The following is a 7,265-nucleotide window of genomic DNA, read 5'->3' as shown; positions in this document are numbered from 1 at the left end:
AGCATATATTGGAGGCAAAATAAGCAATAGAATTAAATAAAGCTAGATTAATTGAACATGACAACTAGAAGCACCTTAAAGCACGTGCCAAAAAGTCTTCCCATGTTGACCCTATTGCAACATAGCTCCAGCTGTGTGTCATGACCACAGCAGTACCACAACTTGCCCATCAGCTGCTGCGGGTTCTCCTCTTTCTCACCAATATCCTGTAAACAAAGCAGAGGGATGCTGAAAACCTGAGGCACCAGCAGCAAGCAGCTCCTGTCTACCATGGCCACTTGTGTTTGTGTTTAAGGAGCGAAACTTTAACCTGAAAATCTACCAGAAAGGGACTGCTATCAAAGTGGTAAGGAAGACTGAGGAGAGAAATACATAACAAAGGAAAGAAAGGGAATGGAAGCGTAAAAGAGGAATAAGTAGATGAATAAAAAGGAAAAGCAAGACAGAACAAAAAATTAGTCACTGTAGAAGCAAAATTCCTTTCTTTATTTCATCTGTGCTCACTCCAGTTCCAGTGTAAGAGTTCTCAGAGGGTGATCTCTTGTATTTAAGTGGGTTGTAAATTTTAACAGTAGAAAAAAAGCAGCATAACATCTCTTCTTTGTGAGGAGAGGTGTGAGAGATCAGTCCTGGAACCAGGATACCTCTCCATCCAGTGGCAGGTCCAAGCTGAGATGTGTCTGTAGGTGGAGTAGGCAAAAGGGCTGACACTTTCTGTGCATGAAATCTGAGTAAATACACTTCCCCTTTTTTCAGTTTGAGAGGTTTCAAGGTCCCCCTGATGTAGTGCCTTTGCTATGCAGTATCAGGAAGATGTTTATCTGTTATGGTTTCGGGACATGTGCAAATGATACATTGGGCTCCAAGTTTCAAGCCTGAGCAGGACTGGAAGCAGTATGTGGTCCTGAAATGCTCACTGTGGGGCAGAGATGTCTGGGCTTCGCCTTTGTTCATCACTGAATAGCAGCCTGAGAGGAAGCTGGGTTGGGCTGGATTCTTCAAAGGTGAGTGACTTTCATGTTTTACATAATACACAGTTCCAACAGAAATGCCCTTGGGGTTGGACTGGTGCCACCTTCCATGAAAAGCCCCTGGAAAAATCGCTGTGGCTCAGCAGGGAAAGACCATATTGGATACTGTCAGCATGTTAAAACCTCCCAATGCGGAGGCAAAAGGGAGAACACTTGGCAAAGCTGTTGCTTGTTTCAGCTAAGGAACTTGGTAAACAAGGCTTTGAATAATTGCACCTCTGAAAAGGGATTTGAGATGAAAATATGAGGAGCTTCATCAACAGAGAAACAAAGTTTATTTGCATGAGAAGAAATACATTCAACTTTACCAAGATGAAGGTCTGGACTGCATGGGACATTGTTTTAAGCCTTGTCAGAAGAGATTACATGTTTCACAAAATAATCATAACTAGCATCCTAATGGATTAAAAATACCTCTTTCACCTCCACAATAGGAATTTCTTTTTTGATGAACCTGATTTGCTCTGGAATAACTCAACCTAGGGCCCTCATATTGCTCTGTCAGACATGCAACACACCCTTCAAGGGGCAAACCTAGCCCCTGCTTCCTATCTCTAAGAATGATTAAACAAAATTAACACAGTTTTTAAGAGAGAGGACTGAATCAAAGCAGCTCTTTGAAATATCTGCCAACTCAGACATCAGCTCTCCAAACAAGTTACTATAAATGAGTGAGTGTGAGTAGGCAGTGCGATAACTGGGGCAAATTCCAAGCACGATGCTCATCAGGAATATAATGCTGTTGAAAGTAAAGTTGACATACCTGTAGACCAAGGTTAAGGAGATTCAACCTGTGCCTCCCAAAAGTGCTGTCACACTTCCCCTCAGTGTCAGAAATTTTCTTCTGATGGATATGTCTGGTGCCATGTTCATATTGTAGATTTAGCAAAGTGAAAAATAAATGCAAATTTGATACAGAAATTAGAGCCAGGCATAAGCTAATAATTCACTGTGTTCCAGACATTATTAGTAGTAATGCATCGCACTTCTTATTGTATGACATGGAACAAAAGCCTCCCTTTTTCCCCACTGAGGTTGCTGTAAGACCTGCAGAGCTCCGCTGCTTTTAAAAGGTATTTTTTGTCCGCAAAAAATAGCTAGTGAGATCTTGGAATCACAGCCCTTCCTGGTCATCCAGGAGCACAGACAGAAAGAGCTGTGCTACAGCCAAAGGGCCTGTGGGTATCTGTCTGCTGGCGTAGAGTTATTTGAAATCAGTTGGTTTACTGTACAGAAAGGCTCACACTAGGCATTATGATGAGCTTCAGTACTGGCATAGGCTGCTCAGGCTTCTTGGCTCAACATCACTGCTGGACGACACAGAACCACACTTCACATGTGACCCAGATGCCCAGCGTTCCTGCCTCCTGTGCTGCAAAGCTGCACTGATCCCTCTGATGGAGGCAGAGAAAAGGTAATGTCTGCACAAATAAAATGGATAAACATGTATTTCTAAATTGCATTCTGTTGTATTCATATTTCTGTATCCATCTCTCCCTCATGTTCTGTTTGGCATGATTTTGGTGATGTTTACTGTCCTCTCATGTCAGCTTTTCAAACAGAGCCAATCAATTTTATAGCTCTGCAGAGGGATATCTAGTGTACCTGCAGCTGCTTATAATAGGTTTACTTTTCCGCAAGCTGCATTCTTTGGTGTCTGGCCAGAGGGTTCTACATCAGCTGCACACAGACTTTTGGAAGGCACCTGGTGAGATTTTCTGCTGGAGAGCACCTGGGAAAGCAGAGTTCAACTCAGGAGAGAAATTGTACACATGAGGTTCAGCGTCCCCAGACCAATTGTCTGACTAGGAATATGCTTCATTTTTCACCAGTTCACATCTGCAACAATTTTGATTTCAGTCTTGAAACTTCAGATTTCTTCCTCTAAGAAAAAAATGGCTATATAACATAAAAGATTTTGAGTGGTAACACAAGGAAATGCTTCTCTTGTAATTTCCTCAGTGTGGTTGGGCTTTGTCTCGTGTTAAACAAGGGTAAAAAAACCCCCGTGTAGTTCAAAACCTGATTTCAAGGAGAGACTTTGAGGTGCTCTGGCACAGGCTTTAAATACTACTTTTGTCCTTGGAATGAGTTTATATTGTGGATATGCAAAAGTTGTGAGTTTCATAATGTTTCAAATGTCCTCCTGGTACAATAATGTCCCAAGCCTAGAGCTGACAGACTGCAAATATAGATGAGCTCAACGGATTAATACTGCTCACTGTTCTGAAGAACTGTTTTTCTGTTTATGCACTTGGCATGTGGCACTCTTTAGGCCAGAAAATGGGTTTAGAGCTGCACAGTTTAGTTTTGAAAATGCATTTGTGTGTTTGATTGTTCGATTCGTGCATACAACTGTATCAGCAGTGCAGCATAAGCCTGTTTGAAATTTGTCCCTGGCAGTCAACTGGGCATTTCTAATCAAGCCTGACTCTGGAGCTACTTTCATACTCCAAAGGGATTACGCTATCACAAATCACTGGGTACCATTTTCAAATGGTGTAATTGCTGAATGGCAGCTGGAGGAAATGCTGCCTGCTTCCTAATTTATAAAGACTGAAAATTCATTTGTTTAAATAAGAATTAGCTCTTTATCATCTGGAAAAAACAAAGTATTATATGGCAATCTAAATATGTCGGAGAAGTAGTGTGTCAACATGAAGCAAGGCAGAAAATGCTATAAATCTGAGAAAGCTTATGTGAATTTTCAGTTTTGTACAGATTTCCTGTGGGTCCTAGAACAAAACTGCTCCCTCTGGTTTGCCATCTATAAAATGCCTATGATTTTATAATTTTACCTCCAAGGACTATTGGAAAGATTTATCCTTTAGTGTTTGCAAAATATTTTGAGATTCCCTATGGATTCCATCAACATAAAATATGCATTATTGCTCCCCTTTTTAAAATTGAATTCTGACTTAAGGAGCAAGAGATTACCTTGCAAGCAAAATGCAGCTAAAATGAACAAACTAATACTTATGCTTTTCACAAGACTGAAAAACCTGAGGGAATATTTTCTTTTGCTGAGTTTTTGGGTTTTTTTAAGGTCCAGTTAATTTTGATTTCTCAGAAATCAGTCTACACTCTACTCTGGATGAGCTAGCTACACTGGATATAGTTTCAGCGGTGTGAATATTTGCCTGATCAATTTGATATTTGACTTACCTGGAAGCATGTTAACCCAGATTAAATCATTCAGCTGACTTCAAGCAGCTCTTTGCAGGGCCATCTGAGATATCTCTGCACGGTAATCCCACTCTGCTCTGCAAACTGTTTTTTTGCATGGAGCCAGCTCAGGTCTGGAAGGAAGGTCAAGTTCTTTGTCACTCTGCCTTGGCTCTGTGTGCTCCAAGCTAGCTACTGCTGTCTCCTGCACATCAGTCTCAGGGAGGCTTATCAGCCCAGGTACAGCACAGTGCTGTGGGAGTATCGAATGTGGTTCTGCACATAAATAAACAAGCCAGGCTAGAGCTCGCTCTGTTGGGTCTGTAATATAGAGACACTCCAGCATTGCTGCTGGAAACAGTCTGTAGCTGCCAGGATTACTGGCTCCTCGCCATCTGCGCTGGACTGGTACTTTCTTGGGGCTGTGCTCACTCATGTCTCCCCTTGCCCTGTCCAGCCAGAATGTACTATCCCTGGACACTGGCTAGTGGAGAGCTGACATAGTAGTCCAAAATTACAGAAGATCAAATTCTTAGCTGCTGTAAACTGAGGCAACACCTTTGACGCCAGCTCAAACTGCAACAGTTTGCATCAAACAGAGACTAGCACAACGCCTAGATGTCACAAGACATTCAGCAAATTTTCACTGGTCCTAGGAAGAAAGAAAGGGTAAGAAAGCAACAAGCTGGTTATTCATTTTCTCATTGGTAATGGCTCACTACTCTGGAAAAGAGAGCAAAGCTGCCACGCCACAGGCAGCTCTAAAATAATTTATAGATTAGTGGCTGAGAAATTCATCATACCATAGGTCTTGCTTAACTTGGCAGCATTATAAGTTTATCTTTTCACACACAGTTGTTTTTTAATGTCCTCACAGGTAGGCTGTAGCGGCCCAGTGCTTGCCCTCCCAGCTGCCAGCCTATGTTAGGTATTCAGGTGCTGTTCTTGACAGGGGACCAGGACTGGAAGAATAGACAGCTCCTTTCTCTCCAGGAGATGCTTCCCCCCCAGCACCAAATCCTGTCTTTCATCTAAAAGGCAACTCAATCCTTCTTCCTAAAAAGGCTGTAAAAAGGAGAAGGTGTACAAATAGGGCCAGGAGCAGCTGTAAGCACTTCGAAGGCAAGCCTTGGACTTCAATATGAGCATGACAAATGGGAGAAATGGTCTGGAAAGGTAGGAAGCAATTCTCTAGGAAGTGCAAAGTCAGGTGAGCATGTGTCAGCAATGGTTATGCAGAGGTGAGATGACTTGGGCCTATAGGGATGTCTAAGTGATGTACCAGTGTCCTGCACAGGTCCTTGTTTTCAGTAAGATATTTTAGAATGGCAAAAACAAAGGAAATGAAAAAGCAGTATGCAAAGTTCAGTGCTTGCCTGAGCTGTCTGATCCTAGCAACTGCAGTTAATCTCTTTTAGTACACCTAGTAATATTGTCTAAAATTAGAGAAAATTTTAAGACAGACAGTGAAGTGTATCCTGCACTATTTGAAAGTCACTTAATTTTGCCACGTAAATCCACGCAAAATTTGGCCCAAAGTACTTAGCATGGATTAACTTCAACTGCAATAGCCAACAGAAAATCCAAGTATAGAGAAAGAACAAAAGATACAACAGTTTTGCTCAATATTTTTGAGTAAAAGATGAAGGAATTAGGAAATTATTAAAGTAAGATTGTGTAAAGTGCAGTTCCTTTTTCTGGACCGATTCTATACTTTAAAAATAGATTAGGCAAGTAAAGTCAGAGATGAAAAAATGACCAAGCTTTCTCCCCTGCTGCACCTACAATATATAAAGGACCATTTTCATGATTATTCATGGTGGAAGGATGCAGACTTGTACAACTGAGATTGAGAAGAGGAGGAGGGTGTGCCAGGTGCTGTGCAGACCCTTCTTAGGATGGTCCTGACCCTAATCTATTACAGTTGATGCAGAAGATAGACACAAGCAGACAGGTATGAAAATGAGCCTGCCTGAGGGCAAGGCTGGAAACATTAGCCAGGCCTCCAGACCCTTCGTCTATTGCTTCACCCATTGATGGATCACTTTGGACTAGTGGAGGCTTCCACTGTTATTTAATTCAGTGCACACTTGGTACATAGGTGCCTGCAGCACTGAAAACTCTACTAACTGGTGCTACAGGTGCAATAATCACAGAAAGACCCACAAAATTATCATATAGGAATAGTGCATGTCCACTCACAAAATAATGGGATACAGCTCACACACCATTGTCCCAGGCTTACTGGTTCAGCAACTCATTGCTGTGCATAGGGCCAGCACAGGGCCCATGGTGTTCCAGGGAACCAACTCCTTCTTGGGCACTGAACTGACTTGCAGATGGTTTCTGATACCCTGCATTTTCCTAGCTTAATTCTAGCTTGTAGAATTAAATGCAACATAACAAATTACATTGTCAAAGCAGACTGAGAAGAAATGAATCTTTCTAGGCTCATTCAGTTTGTACAGAATAAATAATGTGATATTTCTCAGTCCATTGCACAGGGAACAGACAATGCCAACTGATTCCTTCTCCCTAATTGAGACGAAATGGCCAGTTAATGCAGCTGTGAGGGAAATGGAGTGGTCTGGCCTTTCCAGTGCTGCAGATGAAAGTCTCTGAAAACTCTTTTGCTTGGCGAAGTGTCAGAAAGCATTGTCTTTTGAGTGCAGCAAAAAGAGGACATTTCTAAGCAGACCTTAGATTTTTACATGTTTATATTTTTATATGTTATTCTGATTGACTGCAGCAAAGAAGAGCAGCCTAGGTGTCAGAGCAGACCAGATGATCACTGGGGTTAATTAGTCCCCTGGAGTCATGAATGGCCACAGGTGCCACATTACTCTTCTCATTCCACCAAGAAAGGGATTGAGCACATCACTTGCAGAGGAATATATGTGTTTTGTATTTTCCTTCACCACTGACTGCAATAGTAAATTAAAATACAGCCTGGCTGCAAATGTCCATAGGACTGGAAGTACTGGTTGCCTTGAGTGGACTGCTGACATTCTGCCTGCTAAATATCTGCTCCTCTTCTGATTGCTGTTAGCTATGAGTGCTTTCAAAATG

At 41.9% G+C, this 7,265-nt stretch overlaps 1 long non-coding RNA gene across 1 annotated transcript; it reads right to left on the bottom strand.

Moving 5' to 3' along the window:
- Positions 1 to 455: 455 nt before the first annotated feature.
- On the bottom strand, positions 456 to 4,468 carry LOC113958031. Its single transcript, XR_003531384.1, has 2 exons — positions 4,197 to 4,468; positions 456 to 680 (listed from the first exon to the last, which is right to left on the bottom strand). It is a non-coding gene; the product is annotated as an uncharacterized LOC113958031 (long non-coding RNA).
- Positions 4,469 to 7,265: the final 2,797 nt, after the last annotated feature.

The sequence above is a fragment of the Corapipo altera genome, unplaced genomic scaffold (assembly GCF_003945725.1).
Source record: "Corapipo altera isolate COAL_440 unplaced genomic scaffold, ASM394572v1 1, whole genome shotgun sequence".
NCBI classification, from domain to species: domain Eukaryota; kingdom Metazoa; phylum Chordata; class Aves; order Passeriformes; family Pipridae; genus Corapipo; species Corapipo altera.
The sequence above is the reverse complement of the archived record's forward strand: the minus strand, read 5'-3'. Positions and strand labels throughout refer to the sequence as shown.